Consider the following 21,310-nt stretch of genomic DNA (forward strand, 5'->3'; position numbering starts at 1 on the left):
ACCATGTGCTCCCCACAATACCCTCTGGGTCACTGCAGGATCACCGGCTACAGGCCAGGTGCTTTGCTGAGGGCTTCCACGTAGCTTAGTTTATTTAATCCTCAAAATATCCTGCAAGCCAGGCTTTGTTCTGATTGTTTATTCTGATTATTCTGAGGCTCAGAGCATGTAAATGGCTTGTCCAACCACATCCACTCGTAATGTCTGCTTCTTCAGTTCTCAGTGCCCAGGCCTGCCTTTGATGGGAGGTGTGGTCCTTCCTAAGGGGCTTGGTGTCAGGCCCTTCGAGTCTGGCCAGTGTTTCTGTGTTGAACCACTTCTGATGCTTGCTCCTCCCCTCTCTGCCCTTGGGTTCCAGCCTTAATACACCCTGTTCTCCAAGCATCCCTGTGTGCTGCAGGCCACAGACCTGAGTCCTCACTGCCCACAGGCCACTCTTTCCCTTCCTCACCCCTGGGCAAAGGGATCTGTTCCTTGTTGTTTCCCCTCTAGCCCTAGCGCACCTCTACTACAAGCCGACCACAGAAATGGGGTCTGCCTCTCCCCTGCACTGAGATTTCTGGAGGGTGGAGACTGTGTCTTGGTCACATGGAGAAGAATAACACATAAGAGGTGTTCAGTGAATGGGTTCTGAATTGGATGGAATTGAGCTGTTAGATGCAAATATTCTCCCTTCTTTTCTGAGCTAATGATCTTTATGTTTAAGAAGGGGGTGAGAATTTTCCACATACTGAAATGGGTCTTGATGGTGAAGAGTAATACAGGTCTAATTTGTAACTCCAGATTTTAACTCCTTGATTGTATACTCAGTATATGGTTGGATGTCTCTAGAAATTCAGAGAGTTCACACTTGGGCTCATCTGTCAGCGGTGTGATAGCTGAGGGGGCCAGAGGCAGCACATCCACGTCCAGGTTCCACTGACAGGCCTGAGGACCGCTGGCCCTGGGCTGATGGGTGGCTGGTGGGTGCTTTGCAGCCTTTCTCCTGGCCCCTGCTCCTGGGCACCTCAGGAATGAGTCAGAACATGTGCAGCGTGGGCTTGCATGGGTGGCAGGGAGCCCAGAATTAGCTCAGCTGCATTTCAGCAGGGCTGCAGCCGGGAGGGGGCAGCTGTGCCAGGCTGGGGGCTGAGAGGCAGGCAGCCCTCTGTGCATGGGGGGCTGGCCTTCAGGAGCCATCACAGTCCTCAGGGCATGGGGGAAAGCCTGCTTCATGCCTGGCCAATGCCCAGTTGTAGATGAGCAGAGGGTCCAAGGTCATGCTGCCTCTTGGTGGGGCTAGGTCTGCCCCCAGTCTGTCTGTCAGCCCCAGCTGACACACCTGAGACAGACCCCCGAGGAGTCATGGCCATCACCAGGCTCACTGTCCACATTCTGGCCACACACTCAGGCAGGCAGAGCCAAACCGAGCCTGCACTGGTCCTCTGCCAGCCAGCGTGGCCTCCTCCTCTGTCTGCAGCTTTTTCACTCTGTGAAAAGTGTCTTTTTGTTCAAAGGGAGGGAGTGGTTAGCATGGGTATTTTAACAAATGGCCAAATGCTTTGTTCTCCCTTGCCCCTTTCCCTGCTCTCTCCCATCTCTGGCATAGGTATGTCACCTGGACACCTGTGGTTGTCACCAGAGAAAACAGGGCAGCAACACTTACCACTCCCATTGCTTGTTAAGGCACAACACATAGCCAGGCTTCCTGCCTCCCAGAGCTGGGGAGGGGCCTGGCACTTGTGTCGCCACCAAGTGAGTCAGCTAGGTGGACCAGTAAAATATTTAATCACGTGTGTCAGCATTGTTCTAGAAAAAACATTTTTAAAGGTTCTGGTATGCAGTATGGGCACACGATGTTAGTGCTGTGGTCTTCCATTGCCACACGAAGCACCACGAGCTGAGTGATCAGTGTGCTTGGGGTTTCCGTGGCACAGCTTTGAGGCTGAGCAGGGAGTTTCTGCCTGAGAGCATGAGCCTGGCCTCCGTCGCCAGCGTTCATGTTGGGAGGCCACTGCAGGCCTGCTCTGGGGTGTGGCCGAGCATGCAGCAGGGGATCAGCAGGTGTCCTTCCTTCTCGTCCTGGCACTGACCTGCCAACGCCATCAATGGTGGACCTGGGATCTCAGGAGAGGTGTGTTGGGCCCAGCACATGAAGGGGGAATCCTCACCTGTGAGAGTCTGTGAGCAGGGACCATGCTCTGTCGGCTTTGGCCCTGCTGTTGTCTGGCCTAGCATCCTATAGGTGGACATCCAGGACTCTCAGGAAGTGCTTGTGGGCTCCCCACCTTTCCATGTCCCTCTGTGGTACCTGGGCCAGACCCTGGGAGCATTTGTGCAAAAGACCCCACGAATCTGGAGGAACCTTCCCCATCGATAGAGCCATCTTTTTATTCCCCCGGCTCAGCATGCACCGAGCAGTTATGTCTGGGCCCCACATTAACTGCTACGTGGGTAGGGCCAGAATCAATGTGCCCTTTTGAAGGACAAGGTACCAGAGGCCCACAGAGGGGAAGAGATGTACCTGTGTTGGGAGCAAAGTCACAAGCATAGAGGGCTGCCGGCCTCACAGTTCAGCACCTTGCCCAGGTGCCAGCTGTTCACCTACTGCCTGGCATCGTCCTGCTAGGACATCCTGCCAGGCCACACCCAGAACTCTGGGTGTATCGACCCTGTTGATGAGCCTCCAGCTGCGGAATCTTAGGGCAAGAATAGATCCAGACCTTGGACAGTTTCCAATTTTCAATTTTCCAAATGTGAACACTGAAACAGAGAAGAGTGAAATAATTTGCAGTAGGTTGAATGTTGGAAAGAATCATTTGGGGAATAATTTTTTAAAAATCCCAATCAAGGTTTATAGATCTCAGCCAGCAACACTGGTATGATATTTGTATAACAGCTACTCTTCACATCGAGTTGCCTCAGGCCTGGGAAGTTAGATATATACTGCTGTATACACCACTTTCTGACAGCCACATGCACTTTGAGGACAACTTCTCAACCTGTCCTGAAAAATAAAAGGTTTGTTAGATTTTTCTGATCCTCTGTGCCCAGCAAGTTCTTTGGACCTGAGTCCTGAACTGTCCCTTTTACTCAGAGATAATTGAGTGCAACCTTAGGCTAAATGGTTGATTTGCATCCCCTTGTTTAACCCTCCTATCAACCCCAGAGAGTAGGAGCAGCTATGAGCTCCACTTTGCAAAAAGGAAACAAACCCACTGGGGAAAGACCCTTACCAGGGCCACCCAAGTAAATGGACCCAGGCCTGGCCACTCTAAAGCCCACACTGGTCAGGGAGGGAGGGACACTTTAACTCTGACCTGCTTGGCTGTTTCTTGTTTGGGGGGCTGTTCACTGTGAACCAGAGCTGACTTTGGTTTGGGGGGTGGTCCTCAGAGCAGTGGTCTGGGAAGCAGGGAACTTCCCAGAATACATTTTCAGAGACAGTGCTGCTTCTGCTGTTCTCAAAAGGCCTGTGGGGTACCCTGCCTGAGGGCTGGTTCTGGCCCACAGTCCCCTTGGTGAGAGGTCTATGAAAATCTGCTTCCTGCAGGTAAGAGCAGCTGCAGAGGGTCATGGTGCCAGGCTGGCAGGGAGGGACTGGGATTCCCTTAAGCATGAGGTGGGGGAGAAGAACACAATGAAGAGGACAGCATTACTGACTGCTTGGTGTTGTATGAAGCTGGAGGGTTGCAAATCTGCACAAAATGCAGCAGTTTCCGCCTTCAGGATTAAATTACCCCTTTTTGAAAGCTGCCAGAACCCTGCTACCCATTCCTTTTGTTTTTGTCTTCCCTTGGCTGTATCGCTGGCCCTTTGCCATGCCCACTGATGGGCTTTGGACCTGGGAACAGGCTCTGTGAGATTACAGGTGGCTCAGGAATAGGGTTCTTCTGGCTGAAAAGGAGCCAGGGAAAAAGAGCAGCTGGCCAGGTGGCCTGGGTGTGCTACCAGATGGAGTGTTCAGTGCCAGGCCCCTGTTCCCCTGGGAGGCCAGGTCAGCCTTAGCATCAGGTTTCATTGGGTTGGTGGCAGGAATGTGCAGGCGGGAGGGAGTTCCATTTAGCATGGCCAGTGTTTGCTCGTGTCATGCAGGCTGGCCGCATATTTAGTTCACATTTGCACATTTCGTGAACAGTAGTTGGATGACAGTTTCTTGGGTCCAAATTACATGGCAACATTCTGAATCTCCCCTGGAATCCTTTATCTAATAATCATGACTGCTTTCTCAGTCATGTAATAAAGATTTTTCGTACCTGCCCACATCTTTTAATTTATAGCAATCACATCGCACAGCTGTTACATGTAAATCAGACGAAAACTGAACCAAATAAAGTAATTTTATGGACAAATAAAGACCCTTTGGGAAGCACAGGGAATCTAATGCACATATAATAATGGAAACTTAAGGATTTGCTATTGCTCTCTAGAGCTCAAGAATACGAATTTCATGGTGTGCTCAGAACCCTTACACAGAAATTGCTTGACAGCCCTCTGCCAATCTCTGTTGAATCTTTACCGGAGAGTTCTCACAGGAGTCTCTGAGGGAGCAGCGTTTCTGAAATGCTGATGCACTGTGTGAGGCTTAAAATCAGGACACATTTACACAGCCTCCACCCTTAGTGTTTGCATTATGCTTTTAAACTGATGGGAAAGACAAATTTTGGGCAGTAGGCCTTTTCTGTGTGGACCTCTGAACCTTTAGGGTTATTCTGGTGAGTTATGCAAATAAATATAGAGACTCAGTCCAGGCTGAGTGAAAATAGGTGAGGTGTAGATGAAGTTAATTTCTGTACACATGGACTTTTAGTGGGAGTTGGGAGGCTCAGCTTACTTCTTAAGTGCAGACCTCAGCCTTTTGTAGAATCTGCATGTTGTTGCTCCACTGATGGAGGCTGTGCCAGAATGGGAAGGTCACTGGATCTGTGAGCCGCCTTGGCAACCTGAGCCTCGGTCTGTTGTCCAGGGCGAGTGGCAGCTTGTACCAGGGAAGGGAGGGACAGATCTTCCAGGCGTTTTTCCTGATAGTCATTCACACTGATAAGGTGAGTTTGAGTTTGGATTTTTATTTGGGCTGATAATCTTTCTGCCTACTTATGAGTTGCTAGGTTGATAAGCCATCTGCAGGCTGTGGATGGGAGAAACTGTGGAGGCATCCAGCTGGGTGGTCAGGAAGGACTGCTGGCCTCTCCCCAACCCAGACCCCTGTTTGCTGTGCCAGGAGCAGGCATTTGCTAGAAAAAATAACATTTGTTGAAGGGTTGACTTAAGTCTGTACCTACAGGAATGGCAGCATGTGACCCATTCCTGCTCCACAGCTGAGAATTTGGAATTGTCTAGAAGAGACCCAGTACTGGAAGATGACCTTAGGGCTTGGCCAGAAAAATGAGGGGAGGAGGTCCTCTTACTCTGGCCTTCAAAACTGCATGTTATCTACCTCGTGTCAGACATGAGGATTGGCCTCATGTTCCCATGGGTTTATCTGAAGGTACACATTTTACTCCTGATGCCTTGCCAGATTTGCACAGGTGTTTAGTGTCAAAGCAATAACATTTTTTGCTTCAAGAAAAATTCCATCATCAGTCTTTTTTTTTTTTTTTTTGGTCTTAGGGTAGGTAGTACATCTTGCAGTCTCTTCTACACAGCCACCAGCCACCTTTTAGAATATAATCACACTTCTGATGCCAGCAACGATACAGTAATACATATTGGATTTATTCTTCTTTCCTAAACAATTTTGATATTGGACAAATTATATGAAGCAACTATTTTCAAGAATGGAGCAGCAATACTCGGTGCAGGGCTGTGATCCAAGTGGAAGCATGTAAGGCAAGCTCCACGTTCATCTTGGCTTTCTCTCGAGGAGGGAGTGTCTTTGAACAATGTACAGGGAAGTGGACACCAAAAGAGAGCTGAGGAGAGGAAACAAATCAGGACTTGGGGGTGCTGGGGCAGCTGGAATTTGTGGGGCAGGATATTGGAGAAGAGGCTTCTGTGCAGAGAAGGGACTTCAGAAATCTTCAAGGTGGTCCCCTAGATTCTTGCTGTGTTTACTAAGTGGTATTTACACAGGACAAAACTCTGAGGCTGTGCGGAGAACAGCCACTGGGAAGCAAGTAGTGAACTGAACAGAGATTATGGAGGTCACACGGTGCTGGAACATGTAGAGTTCTAACCTGCCAGAGTGAGGAGACCTTACTGAACACCTTAAGCATTTGCCTGAGGCCACAGAAAGGCCACACTTTAGGAGTGGGGTTACTGTAGCTTAGATTAAGAACCACACTAAACCCACTGTAACAAAACCTGAAAATAAGCCTCATTTTGATCAAGATGATATGCCAGGTAACTGCAGAATAAAACTCAACACTATTTAAACAAAGTATTATCTGCACTATTCAGCATACAATAAAAAATCATTAGATATGCAGGACAGTGTGACCAAAAAGGAAGAGAAAAGGTCAGCAGATACCAGCCCATACCAACATAATGTAAAAACAGATAGGAATTTCAAAATAGAAATGGAAATTTAAGAAACAACCAAATAGAATTTCTAGAACTGAAAAAATACAGTATATGAAGTGAGAAACTCATTGGATGGATCTAACAGCTGTTTGGGCACTAGAAGGAAATATCAGTAAACTTGAAGATAGATCAATAGAAACCATTCAAATTGAAGCACAGAGTGGAAAAAACATTGAATTAAAATGAAGCCTCGGAGACATGTGAGAGATAATATCAAGTAGTCTAACATATGTGTAGTTGGAGTTCTAGAAGGGAAGTTGGGGCAGAAAAATATTTGAGGAAACGTCCTCAAATTTGGTGAATAAAATCTCAACTTACAGATTCTAGAATTTTCAGGAATCCCAAGCAGAGTAAACTCAGAGAAAGCCACACCTAGACACACCAGAATTAAATTGCTGGAAACAAAAGATAAAAATAAAATATTGGAGCAACCAGAAGTAAGAAGATATATTACATAGGGAAACAGAAATAAGGATACAGCTGACTTCTTATCAAAACAATGCAAACCAGAAGACAATGAGACATCATCTTTAAAGTTCTAAAAAAAAATCCTTCGAAAATAAATGTGAAATAGAGATATTTTTGGGTTTACAAAGTTTAGAGGACTTACTCCCTGCAGACTTGCAGAACAAGAGTCATCAAAGGGAAGTCCTTAGCCTGCAGGGAAATGCCACCAGAGAGGATATGGATCCCTATTAAGAAATGAAAAGTGCCAGAAATGGGGAATATGTAGTAAATGTAAAATAATTCATTTTCTCATTTTAAAATTTCTTTAAAATAGTGTTTTAAAGCAAAATAATAGCAACTTATTGAGGAATTTCTAACATTTGTATCAGTAAAATATATGACAAAGACAAGAGAAGGGTAAATGAAAGAATACATACAAGCAATAGAGAAAAATCAATAAAAACAAAAGTCGGTTCCTAGAAAGATGAATAAAATTGATAACTCCCTAAGAAGACTAATCAAGAAAAAAAGAGGAAAGCAAATTGCCAATATCAGAAATGAACGAAGGCCTATTACTATACACGTTCCAGACATTAAATAGGTAGTAGTGGAGAATTAAGAAGTTATGGCAGTAAATTCAGCAAATTAGATGAAATGGATAAATTCCTTGAAAGACATAAATTACTGAAATTGACACTAGAAGAAAGTGAAAACCTGAATAGCCCTAAATTTGATTTTAAAAAAAATTGTAATGAAAAGTTTTCTCACGAAGAAAACTCTAGGCCCAAAATGGCTACACCAGTGAATTTCAGAAAACATTTAAGGAAGAGATAGCATTAATCTGACACAAACTCTTTCATAGAGGAATATGAAAAAAGAAATACTTCTCAAATAATTTTATGGGGCCAGCATAATCATGATTTTAAAAAAAGGGGAAGTTATGAACCAGTATTCCTCACGAACATAGGGACACACAAAATAGCAAAATGCAGCACACTGAATACAGCAATACATGAAAAGAAAAATACCTCATTACCTAGAGGGGTTTATCCAGGAATGCAAGGTTGGTTTAACATGTGACATTCACCACATTAATGAACAAAAAAAGAAAAATTATATGATCGATTCTGCAGAAAAAAACATTTCACAAAACTCACTGTGTATTTATGATTAAAAACTCTCAGTGAACTCAGAATAAATGGAAAATTCCACAATCTGTTGAAGGACGTTTTCCAGAAACACACAGCTAAAATCATTCTAAACTGTGAAACAGTCGATCAGGAATAAGGCAAGGAAGTCTGCTTATACCATGCTTGTGTAGCACATACTGGAAGTCCCAGTCAGTTCAGTAAGGCAACAAAAAGAAAAGGTAGAAAGTTGGAAAGGAAGAGGTGAAATTATCTTTGTTTTCAGAAGACATAATTCTAAGTAATCTATGCAAATGCAACTGGAACTAATAAGTGAATTTAACAAAGCCATAGGATATGTGGTAAACATGCAAAAATCAATTGTATTGTTATATGCTAGCAAGAGTAATTGGAAAGTAAAATTAAAATATCAGTCATATTGTGCCAGCACTCTGCTTGGAACCTTGTGAAGGCGTCTTTACTCAGAATACAATTCAAAGCCTTGCCCATGTGCTACAAGGTCCACTTACTGTGTCCCTTGCTCCCTGCAACACTCAGCCTGTCTCAGGTCCCTCTGTGTTCTCCACTGGCTCTTTCTGTGCACTCAAGGCCCTTGAGTTTGCTCTGCCCAGTGCCAGCACACTACCTGCCCGTACCCCGTGGCTCAGCCCCTCACTCCATTCAGGTCTGCTCAGCTGTCATGACCTTCTCAGAGCAGGCTGCTCCCGACCACCTCATATAAGATAGCACCTCCCTTCCCTCACTTTGGTTTGGAAAGCCCTCCCTACCACCCAGCGTATTAGATATGTTTGTTTATCGCCTCTTTTCCTCCTTAGGACGTGAGGGCAAAGATTTTGGGTATCATGGTTGTTGTTCACTGCTGAATCTGCAGTGCCAAGCTTGGAGCCTGAAACTCAGCAGTAGTCCATAATATTTGTTTCATGAGTGAGAACAAAATGTAGTGCTGGTGGGGATGAGGCCTGGGAGTTAACATACTGAAATCAAAGTCCAAGGGTAGGCTCTTGAGTTTGCATTTATCTTTTAAAAGTTCTTGCTTATCTTTTGGAAATCTATGTAATTTTATTGTGGAAGAAAAATGTTACTAGAAATTGTGATGTCTTGCCAAGGTCTGGGGCAGACCATGGCACATCTGTAGGGCACTCCATCATTGGGAAAGTGCTTTGCTGGGCACTGGTACATGGGAGCCGCACAGGGACCAGTGCTATGGTGGATAGGATGGCAAGTCTGAGAGATTCGGTTACCTGCCAAGGGCGGTACCAGCAGCTGAAGGCAGGAGTCCTGGATTTCAGCCCCTGTGCCTTTCCACTGCACCCCATGGTGGGAAACAGGCCCCATAACAGAGTGTTTGTGTGGTCACTATGGGGAAGGCAGCCCCTCAGGTTTGATCTTTAGGAGGTCAAATGTTCTGGCATCTCTGTTTTGTGTGCATGTGCAGGTGAGGCAGCAGGTGGAGCAAAAGTATTTCCCAGATATTCAAGGCCTGTTTTAAAAGCAGGATCTGTGGGGACAGAGGCCAGGGCCAGCTAGCATCAGTCAGGCCTCAGCTGTTTTCACTGTGTAAAGGGGCACACGAGGGCACATTTGGGACAGGGACACAGGTCTTGGAACTCTAAGTCAAGCGCCCTCCAGGAGGGTTCCAACCCAGAGGCCTCTTGCACAAAAACAATTGCCCCGGGAGTGACTGGGCAGAGCTGTGGGTGCACGGGGAGGCTTCCCGTAGATTGTCTCAGGGAAAGAGCGAGTGAGGGTGGACCCAGGGTAAGGGAAAGGACTGCAGTGAGCTCATGTGAGGGTGTGTAAAGAAGCAGGTTCCATGGTGCCCACTTGAATGCACTTGGCGTCTGCTTTCTCTGTGCCCCACACTTTATGACTCACTCTCTGTGGTGATCATTTTACCTGGTCCTCCCCATGTGAGGCTCGCACTCCACTCGAGCTGACGGGAGCTCAGATTATCGCTGACAGCTGGGACTAGAGCGGCATGGGCTCCCTTACACCAAGCTGCTGAGCTCTGTTTTGCAGGTGGCATCCTGAGTGCAAGAGATCAGACAAGGGAGTGCCACCTGGACTGGGGAGGGGGGCCAGGAAAGCAGGACTTCTGACTGCAGCCGGCAGTGTTTCCAGTCCCAATACCACATGCCTGTGTGGGTGCATTGGGATAGTGCTGGAAAGAATGTTTATTTCCTCATAATGTAGTGATCATCAGAAATAAAAATTACAATCAACTTGGAGAACAGTTATAAGGAGAGGCATGTTAAGAATGCTTAGCTCATTCTCAGAGTTTGGGACTAATCAGAATACAAATACTTTTCATTGTTGGTGTATTGTTTTAGGAAAAAAATCTTCCCTTGGTTTAAGCATTTGCTGTAGTTTAAAACCCCTCTGGCCCACATGCCCGCTGAGGCCTGGCTTCTTCCTACAGATGGAAATATTCACAGAGCGAAGCATGATGTCCTTTCTTATACTTCAGCATGAAATTATAAGAAGACCCCTTTAGTTTTTCCCTAGATGAGTTGTTTTTTAAGTAGTGGGAAACAAAATGGATTTTAAAATCAAGTAGTTCTGAAAAGTGATGCATCCCAGAGGTGGGCATTTGGCAGGTTTAGCAAAACTAGTCCCTCAGCCCACCTGATCGTCATCACCAGGCGCTGCCATGCTCGCACGGAGTTTGCACAGCACCCAGAAGGTGAGGCTGCTTCTGCCTCAGGCTGTTTGGATTCAGGGTGCTGGCTCTGCCAGTTTGCACAAAGCCCCAGGGCCCAGAGGGAAGGGACTGCTCCCTACCTCCATGCTGTCCTGGAGATTAGATTTCCTAAGGGAGAGAAGCAGAGCCCCTCCACACGGCAGATGGGAGTGAGTGACCAGTGAGTGTGGCTCCCTGTCTTTGTCAGTGGGTTAAAGCCCCAGACAAGTTCACTCTGGACTCAATGAGACCGCGAAAATGACAGTGAAATGTTCTTGGAGTGAAAAGGTTAATACCCAACTTTATTCCCACAGTGGCAGGTCAGTCACTAGAATCCCGACCTCTTGCATGCAGCAAGCCCGTCTCTGCCTCTGGGCCTCTCTGACCCCGCAGCTGTCTCAGCCTCTGCTCTCCTGCAGCCATGCCACTGTGTTGCCCAGAGCACTGGGCAGGGCTCTTTATATAGAGTCAATATCAATGTATTGCCCATGCGTGTGTAGTGAGCTAGCCGACCAGGGCCAGGTGAGAATCCTGGCCACAGGAACCTTCACTTTCTCCACACTCACTCTCACCTAATGTGGCAATGTGGCCAGGGATCCAGGGCAGGCAGGTGGAAGCTGGCTGTGGACACTAGGACATTCGGTGCCTTCTCCTGATTATGTCTGGGTGTCTTGCCAATGGGTTTCAGCCCTGAGCAAGTTCACTATGGATTCAGTGTGACCAAAGAAATGACAGTAGAACGTTCGTGAGGTGAAAGGGTTTATATCCAACTTCATTCCCACAGGGGCAGGTCAATCACTAGAATCCTGTCCACTCAGAGCCAGTCTGCATGCAGCAAACCGGTCTCTGCCTCTGGACCTCTCTGCCCACACAGCCATCCTCTAGGCCTCTGTCCTCGGTACTGCTACCACTCCAGCCGCTGCTCTGCTCTCCTGCAGCCTTGCAGCCATGCCACCATGTCACCAAGAGCATTGGGTGGAGCTCTTTATATAGAGTCAATAGCAATGTATTGCCCACACATGTGTAGTGAGCTAGCCAACCAGGGCCAGGTGAGAATCCTGGCCACGGGAGCTTTCATTTTATCCACACTGGTAAACTTGGGGCTTCTTTGCTTGCCTTGGAGAGATGACCTGCTGACCAGGATAGGTCCTCTGGGAGCCAGGAATACTGACCATAGATCGGGGGTGATTTGGGGTCCCAGAGTTCAGGGAGCAGGCCATGGTGAGTCCCTACAGCTGGCCTTCTCAGGGTATTTCTGCCCAGCGAGTACACACCTACCTCACACAGGACCGTTGAACCTACAGAACTTTCCCTCCAACTTGAGGGATGATCAGGCCCTGGTAGTAACTAGGGACCTCTCCCCCACAAGCTCATGCAAGCTTATGCTTTGGTTTTGCTTTGAAAAACCAAAGTCTGGCTTACAAATTCAGGATGGTGGACAAGGCTGCTCTGAAGACCAGAACACCCATGCCTGTTGCTCCAGAGATGCCTTCCTGGCAACCACACACTTGGGGAGCTCACTTGATATTCTTAAGATAATCTGGGCATGGAGTCCTCCAATGAAAGGTTTCCACAGTATTAAGGAAGGGATTTTTTTCTGCTGTGTCAGGGGGCATCACTTGCCTTGTGGGCCAGAGCAGGTGTGAAGGCTTCTGGGGACCCTTCATCATAGGACTGGTGACACTCAGAGAAGTGAGCCCACTCCTTTGACTACCCATATCCCGAGTCCTTTACTGATGTTCCACAGGGGTCGGCATCATCTAAATCCCATCTGCATACATTTCAAAGTCACGTTGTAGGGTTTGCAAGCCTCCAGATAGCTAACTCCATCATCGTGTTTGTGGGTCTTTTTGATTTTTACATTAAAGAATGGCCTTTGTGACCACCCCAGTATGGGGGTTGCTTCCCCCTCCAAAGTTCCCCTTTCTTAGCTGATGTCCACTCATGGAATAGTTTGCCTCGATTGTTCCTCGGTCTGTCTGTGATCACGTCTTACTGCCTCAGCTAGCTCACAAGGCCTCTTGAGCAGGGGCTCGTTTTGATCCTGATGTGTACAGCTGGGCACAGTGTGCTCTCAGCAAACGTTCATGCCCACCGGTTACCCTCAAGGGTGATGCCCACCTGAACAGGCTTCACCTGGCCTTGCCCATCTGGCCCCTGATTCTGGGCTTTAATAGAGAGGATTTATCCTTCTAAATAAGAGCCTCTAGACTATGTCCTTTGTGATTCAGGATGTTAAGGCATGGAAGGACTCCCTGTGAGCGTACCTGAGTTTGGAGAGAGGGGGCCGGGACTGCCCTCTGTGCTGTATAAATAGGATGAGGGTTCCTGAGCTCTGGGGACGGGCAGACTGCTTCCTTTCCCATGTGGGACCAGAGCCAGGCATTCCTTTGCACAGAGCCTCCCACTGCAGAGGCTCCAGGGCCTCGTAGAGTCAACATGGTCACCGTTTATTGGGCCCTTGCTGTGACTGGGCCCTGTGCCAACATATCTCCATCTAATTCTCAGCAACCCTGGTCCCATTTCATTGGTGAGAGAGTGAAGAGAGGCCATGAGGGGTCACGGAACTCACCCAAGGTCATCCCAGAAGGTGGAGCCAGATAACTGACCCCTTCTCAGTCAAGGCCCCATCCAGCGTGGGAGGTGACCCCAGGCCATCTCTGATTGCTCCCTGTGGCTGGTTTGCTCTCTCCAACAGGGCTCTGAGAGGAGGCTCAGATCCCCCCCTGGCTAGGCTCGGGCCCTGCCGTCACTTTGGGGTGCCAGTCAGGGTGGGACGAGGGTGCATGCATCTCTTGGGAAGCCTGCCCTCCCCTGTATTTTATTCAATAGCCCACCTTCAGGCTCTGAGTCCCACCACTGCTTTCTCTCCTGGCTCCCCCAGATCCCTTTGGGAAGCCACGGGGGAGCGGGCACTGGGCGATTTTGTGACCTGGCTTTGGCTGCAGGGGACCCCAGGGCACCCTGCACACCAAGCCTAGTCTGTCTCTTGCGTTCCTGTTGGGTCAACATTTCCCCCCCACACACATCCAGGGGCCTTGCCCCAGCCCTCCATCATCAGGTCTGCACGGGTTTTTTACTCTCATTTCCTCCTTAGCCGTTTTTTCCTCCAGGCCGTCTGCTGCAATCCTCTGCTGACCACATCTGGCCCTTTGCCATCCATGCCTCCTGCCACTGGTGGTGCCACCACTGCCCCTGTTCCTTCACTTGGACATACTCTACCTGTTCTTCGGAGCTTGGTGGCAGGACCAGCTGCAAAACTGCCTCCCCAGTATCCCAAACCCGGGGTGATCTTAGCTACTGGACCATCCATTAGCACCTGCTCATGTTCTGCCCTAAAGACATTTTTTCTTTCTCATGCAGGCCTGTTTAACTTATTATGTCAGTCTCTTCCCTGAAACTACAAGGTTGCACATTTTCTCATCTTGCATTATTTTTGTCATACTTGGGTGTGTATTAAATATCTTTAACTGTTAAAGAAAGAATTAATGCCTTGAAGTTAAGAGATCCTGTCTCAGCCCTTTGTGCTGCCCAGTAGCCAGCATTGTGCTGGGCCCTCGGCCACCTCTTGTCTCTGGACAGTCAGGCTGTGTGAGGAAGACCGGCCACATGGAATTTTGCCAGGGTTGGAACCAGCTGAACCACCTGGCTCCCAGCAGCAGCAGGTGATTAGTGTCCTCTGCCCCCGCTGAGCCCGGAGGACTCGGCCTGCTTGTACACTCAGGTCCCTCGTGGGTTCCACGAGACAGGGTGTGTTTCTACTGTTCTGGCTTTAGGGAGCATGGTAGCCATGAACTGACACAGGGTTTGTCTGTTTATCACAAGGACTAGATTGTGACTCTGCATTTCAGCTTTTGTCTTCCTCCTTTTGGAAAAAAGTACCCTTTCCAGCTGAAATTAGTGTATCCTTCTATTTAGGAAAAAAAAGGTATTGTCTTGTGTGAAACAGGCTTTTGCCATCCCAGGCAGGGTAACAGCCTGTCCTGATTCACTCTGAGCACAGTGGTGGCATTTGTGCAGCTTTTGGCCCTCCTGGTCCATCGTGACAGGATGCAAGACCTCCCTTCCATGCACCCATGAAGGCTCCACTCTGTGTGGCTGGTGCAGAGGAGGCAGCAGGAGAGCGTCTGGTCCTGCTGAGCTCTGGGTGGTGTGGTAGCCATAGCCACAGGCAGGTGCTGTGGGCCCGAGCAGACCAGGCCTGGCCGCAGAGGTTAGGTCCTCCCCTCCTGCAGGCCCATGTGAGCCTGGTGCTTGTGCCCTGGGCCCAGAGCATGCTGGTTGTGGCCAGCTAAGGGCTTCAGGTGTTCCCTGCCTACTGAGGTCCTGAGAGAGCTGGCTGGCCATTCTGGCCCTTTCCTAAACATTGATCGTCTGACTCCACACTAGCACTCATCCCGTGACACCATACTGTGTTTTGTGGGCATGTCTTGTCTCCCCCATGATCTTAGGCAAGTGAGGACTCTATTCTCAGATCTCTTCAACACATCCACATTCCTACCAAGTTGACTTGCAGGTGGTCCTTTAAATGGGTGTTGACTCTTTTCTTTTTTATGTGGAAAAAAAGCCGTCAAATTCCACATTCTAGCCAAGGGACAGAGATAATTGTCCTTCAGCTGACCCCATTGTCTTTGTATCTTATAGTAGCTAAAACCTAATACAATCAACACTTGATTAGTTATGTGTAAATTCACCTTTTGGGGATTGAATATAACAAACTGTAAATCCTGTATTAGGTTCCCTAGCTTCTCTGAGGCTTTGGGGCTCCCCAGCCTACCCCACGGAAGGGGAACGCGTGGGGGCATTGTGGTTGCCATGCAACCTGAGTAAGCTGCAGTGAGGGCAGCAAGCTGGCTACAGGAAGCCTCAGAGGGGGCTCCACAGTTTGGGGCTCATCTGGGACCCTCTCCCTTGTGGGCAGGGGGTTCACCATCTCTCTCTGTTCCCAGTACAGTTCTGTGCACAGGCAGGCACTCGGTAATGTTTACTGAACAAATTGTCAAGTGGGTGAACCATCCAGAGTTCCTTGCAGCTCAGAATTCTGTGAACAGCTAAATACATAATTGCTCTACACTCCTTCTCACTTGTTATTTTGTGAGAATGGTAAGGGAAAACAGTAACTAAGCTTAACTCTATCTCCCAAGATAGGTTGGGAAAACATTTTTCTTTTTCCATTGGGTTACATGGAACATCCCTCCTTGAGAATTTAAGAATAACCCAAAAAGTTACGCCAAACAGAACCTTCAGGGTTTTAATGTTTTGCTAACCTATTTCAGCACAAGTCATGGATTTTCTGTGTACTCCATGTTATGACTTTGGCTTGCTGCTGCATCGGGGCACCTGGGACAGAGAGATGATTTCTTCAGCATCCATGGAAGAGAAAATGTAGGTGACATAAGGCACAAAAGCAGATGTACATTTCAGGGCTGTCAGCGGCTTTGCATTTAGCAGCAGAAGGGTAGAAGGAACAGCTACTGAATTACGCAACAGCTTGGAGGAATCTCAAAAGCATCGTGCTTAGTGAGAGAAGCCTATCTCAAATGTTACATACTGTACAGTTCATTTTGGTGACATTCTCGAAAAGACAGGCCTGCCGTGGTGGAGGCCAGATCAGTGGTTGCCTGGGGCTGGGGGAGGCGTGTGTGTGAGCAGCATGGGGGAGGGCCTGGGGGAGCGATGGGACTGTGCATCCTTGCTGTGCTGGTGATGACGGGAATCTCCACCTGTGTCAGAACTGATGGAACTGTGCATCAAAAACAAGTCAGACTTACCATAGGATCATTTAAAAATAAAGTCATACCAGAAGTGGGAGAAGCGTCTGAATTGTAGTCACTGACAACAGGTTCGGGTGCCCTGCTTACCGGAAGGAAGTACCTCTGTGCTGAGAGGCTTAGAAAGCTCCGAAACCTGGGGCTCACTTCCCTGTCATGGTGTCTTTGGGCTGACAGTCGTCAGGACACAGCCCAGGTTGTGGTCTGGTTCTCTCTGTAACATAAAAGATTGTGGAGTTTGCGTCTCTGCTTCAGACTTGCCCCGCAGGATGTATGTAGGATGCAGGTTTAGGTGAACACTTTTGGCTACTTTGCAGGTTTTCCTTTTGTAAGTGTTTATATGAAATTGATAAATTTAGAATGGTGATTCCTTTTCAGCTGTTAATCTATGCCTTTGAAATATTTTCTTCTCTGAACACATACAAATGCCTAGATCTAGGAATCCATCTTCGTTGTCCTCTGCCCAGCAAAGCTGAGGGTCCTGTCTCAGGGAGGGATTCCACCATCCACCCACTTACCTAAATTTGAAACCCAGGATTGATCCTTGTCATCTCTTCCCAGTCCTACTTCAGGCACCATGTCTTGTAGACTCTGTCTCCTACTAGCCATTAAATCAGCCCATTCCTTGCCTCCGCCCACCCCCAGCTCTACCTCTCAGCCAGGAATCTTTCTGATGCTCGAGTTTGGTCACATCATTCTCTTGCTGAAAATCTTGTCATGCTCTCATTATCTTTAGAATAGAGATAGGGCTTAATATGGCTTAAATTAACATAACTTAGTATTCTTGAATCATTTGGCTTTCCTCTCCTTATTTCTTTAGCTTAGTCTCCTTCCCTACCCCCTATCCAATACTCAAACTTATCACAGTGCCTTGAACACGTTGCTCATTCCTGTCTCTGGGCAGAGTGGAATTCCCTGTGCTTGGAATTGTGCCCCCCATTCCCTTCCACACACAGTATTTGGCAAATTTTCTATTCATCTGTCCATCCTCAGCCTGGGTCTGACTGTCTTTGGGGCTGAGCATCCCTCCTTCCTGGCCTCAGCATGCCCCGTCCTACCCTGGCACCTGCCACACTGTATCAGAGTTGCCCACAGACCTTTGAGGGTAGGGTGCCCCCTGTGTGATCACCATTGTGTCCTGGGTACACAGCACAGCACCTAGAGCTAGAAGGTGCTGAGGGAAAATTTTGTGATGAGTGGACAGACTCATCTTAAAACTGCAGACCCAGAGACCAACACGGATTTAATGACCGCGAGGTGCCAGTCCCTGGCTTCTGAGTTGATCACAGTGCGGTCAGGGAAATAACTTTTGAAGCCCTTGACCCATAATTGTGTTAAACCACATGAGGGGTGCAGATGCCCCTGAGGGAGAGCTCGGGAGCTCCTGCAGGAGTCAGGCCGTCGGGTGCTGTCTCACAGAGCTCCTTTCCCTGCCTCATCCCTGCCTGGCTCCCATTCTGTAGACTGAGCCCCCTTCTCACACTGGCAGACTGCTACCCCTGCACTGCAGCCAAGTCAGGAGGGCCATCCCACCTGCTTCCAGTGGCTTTAGGTAGCCCCAAAGTTTTCCTGCCGCCTGCCGGGACTCACGTCCTCTTGCTGCTGTACGTGGCCATCCTGCCCAGCATCCCAGCATCCCGTGCACTTGTGCTGTTGATTCTCTGCCCTAATTAATGTTAAGCATGGCCCACTTTGGCCCCTGGTGCACTGTCCCTGGCCTGCAGAGTGGTCCTGTGGTGGGGATGGGGTATTCCCTCCCTTTTTCCCCTTCCCCCTTCTCTGTCCTCCCTCTACACCTAAACTTGGTTTTGAATCAAAGTTTGGGCACATATATTGTCAACTGGAATGTACGATGGGTTCTGAAACCTACGATGGTTGTCTTGTGGTGGCCCCAGAGCTCCTGCTTGTGTCCAGCTCCATTTGTCAGGGATTTCTGCTCTGGGGTTGGGGTGCTCAGGTAATTGAGGAGCTAGGCTGGAGGAGCCACCTGCCCAAACAGGGCCCTGCAGGAGCCTGGGTGGTGGAGGACTGTGTCTCATGCATGGGGCTGGCTCACCACCCCGAAGTTGTGTCCAGAGCTAAGCTGAGCCTGCCTGCCTGGTCTTGGGGTTTCTTTGGGGAAGTTTTCCTTGCATCTCACAGCCATCAAGATTAGATTGGCACCATACACAAGGGAAGTGCTGCAGAGAGCCGATAAGCTCTGCTGGCTTCACAGTTGTGCCAAGGGCACCTACCTGTTCTTGTTTGGAGCTTTGTCTGATTTTCCGATTTAAAAACAAACATCCAGGAGCTGGGGAGTCTCATGGTCTTGCCTTACAGGTACTGCCGGTGTGGTAGGGCCTTTGATTTGTCCTGGCCTTGCACTGACCGCTGATGGACAAGTCAGTGACTTTTCTGGGTCTCCATTTTCCTCACTCAGAGAGGTTTAGATGAGGCAATCCCTCCAAAAGTTGCATTTAATAAAGCTCGTTTTTGGGATGGAAGAGGAGGCACACACATCCACTTTCCTCCCTCCTGGGGTCCCACCAGATACTGAGGTAAAAATCATAGCACTCTCAGCAAACCGGAGCTACAGAGGAAACCCTAGCGGGTGAGAAGAGTTTGGGTTGACGAGGAAACCAGAGCAGACGATGCTGCAGCCCAAGACCCTAGAGAGACACCTGAGCCTTTCATAGGGGCCCTGCAGAAGCTCCAAGCTCCACAGGGTCGAACCAGAGAATTAGAAGAGCCCCCCACTGACACATAATGTAGCCCAGAGCGAGCCATGCCTCCCAGATAAAACCCTGAGCATGTTCTCTGAAGAAAGTGGGCAGTCTGCCTGGGTAGGCCCCTGGCGTGAGAATCACTGCCCAGTCTGAGATAACCTCACGCCTCTGAACAGCCAGGAGGGGGAGGAAACAAAGAGAGATGCTGCTGCCCAGGAGTGAAAGGCATGCTCTGTGCCCAGAATAAGCTGCCTTGTTTTGGGCAGTTGTGCGACTCGTGGGCTGTCAGCCTGTCAGCACGTCCTACCCGCCCAGCCAGAGCCTTGGCCGGCGCCCCATTCAGAGGAGAGGCCTGAGGGAAATGCATTCTGGCAAAACTTCAGCATTGTAAGGGGAAGGAAAATATTGTTAAAACTTCTGGAGAGAAAAAGCAGGTTGCCAAGAACAGAGTCAAACTGGCAGCAGAGTTCTCATCAGCACCACTTGAAGCCACACTGGTGTGACATCTGCCCAGTTCTGGGGGAGACCACCTCCCACGTAGAATGCTATGCCTTGCTAAATTAGTAATTAAGCATAAGGACCAATAAAGATACTTCTGTGCCTGGAAGAGCTCAGAAATTCGCCTTTACCTCCCATATGGTGAAAAAAATCAGTCAAAGAGCACCTCCAGATAAAGCACAAAACAAACACAATCCCCCAAACAAGAAAAGGATAACACGGTGTGCAAGAAACAGTAGCAGCAAACGATCCAGAAGCAAAGAAAGCTGGAGAGAAATGAAAATGCTTTAACAGACCCTGACTCTTGAGAGCTCTGAGGTCCGGTGGGAAGGGTATCCTTTCCAGCGGGCTGCCCACCCCATGCCGTGTGCCATGGACCATACTGGGGCCTAGGGCCAGCCCTCCCGTGGGTCGTCTCCTCACCAAATGCTGCTACGTCTACTTCTGCAGTGTGTCCCCAGATCCTCCAGGTGAGGAAGTGGTGATGACATGGTGGGAGAGTGGAGGGTGGGCCTGGGGGGAAGCTGGGGGCGGCTTTGGCCCTGACAGAAGGAGCAAGCCCGTTGCTTCTCAGAAGTGGCTGGAGTCCCCTGGAGAACTTTAACACACCCTGTGCCCAACCCATTCCCTGTGCATTACATCGGAATGTCCGGGGATGGTGTCCCGGGGACGCCACTGTGCAGTCTTGGGGGGGGTTCAGGTGCATTCGGGTGGACGTGAGGATCAGAGCCCTGCCTGCGCTCCTGCTGATGGTGTGGGCTTCCTCTGTAAAAGTCTGTTCAGACTGAGAAGGTCAGAAATAGACTTGGGAGACTTTTTTCTTTTTGATATTCTTTTAATTACATGAGTAATTTTTTTTTTAAGTCAAACAGTACAGAAACATATAAAGTGAAAAGCTATAATCCTTTAGAGATAACCCCTTACGTATCCTTCCAAATCTCTATACTGTTATGCACAAGGATGTGAAAACCTATCTCCTTTTGCACTTTTGCCTGAAGACAGTTTTGTGGTATTTCACACCCCCTGTCTCTACAGTGTTGTAAAGGCAGGGGGCACATGGTCCCCAGCCCCTCAGCCTGCCAGGGAGCTGAAATCTCAGATGGAGAGAATTTATTTGAAGACATTATCAGTGCACCCTGCACCCCCTCACCATAAGGAGGAAGGTGCCCACCCCGCCCTGTGTGCCTGGAGGCTGTGGGAAGCACCTGGAAGGCCTCTCTGGACCTATGGCCCTCCTGCCAGGGATGTGGTCAGGGTGAAAGCTCCCCAGAGGGACCCAGCAAGCAGGTTTCCTGGAGAGTTTGGAGCCAGCAATGGGGAGGTGGGCCCAGGTCAAGGGCAATGCTCCTGGAGGGAGGCGGGAGTAGACGTGGAGAAGGGGAGCTCAGACCACCTGGAGGGCCTGGCCCCAGTTGGACAGGGCCTATCTTTGGGGACCCCTATCTGGACAACAGGTGCAGGCTAGGTGGTGACCCAGGCAGGGAGGTGTCCACACAGTGTCCCCTGGGGGCCTCTGGGCCTCTGTTAGCCAGGGAGTGGAGATACTTTCTTATGGAAAGG

The 21,310-nt window shown here is 49.0% G+C and overlaps 1 protein-coding gene across 6 annotated transcripts in view; it reads left to right on the top strand.

Moving 5' to 3' along the window:
* Positions 1-21,310, top strand: part of CRACDL (CRACD like) — a 120,295-nt gene that overhangs the window by 20,132 nt on the left and 78,853 nt on the right. The window contains exon 1 of one of the 6 annotated variants that reach the window (XM_036879983.2): positions 3,617-5,024. The exons of the other annotated variants lie outside the window; for them this stretch is intronic. The gene's annotated coding sequence lies outside the window, so the exon portion shown is untranslated. Of the gene's footprint in view, positions 1-3,616; positions 5,025-21,310 lie in introns of those variants that run through there. 6 annotated transcript variants of the gene reach the window in all.

The sequence above is a fragment of the Manis pentadactyla genome, chromosome 2, assembly GCF_030020395.1.
Source record: "Manis pentadactyla isolate mManPen7 chromosome 2, mManPen7.hap1, whole genome shotgun sequence".
NCBI lineage: Eukaryota > Metazoa > Chordata > Mammalia > Pholidota > Manidae > Manis > Manis pentadactyla.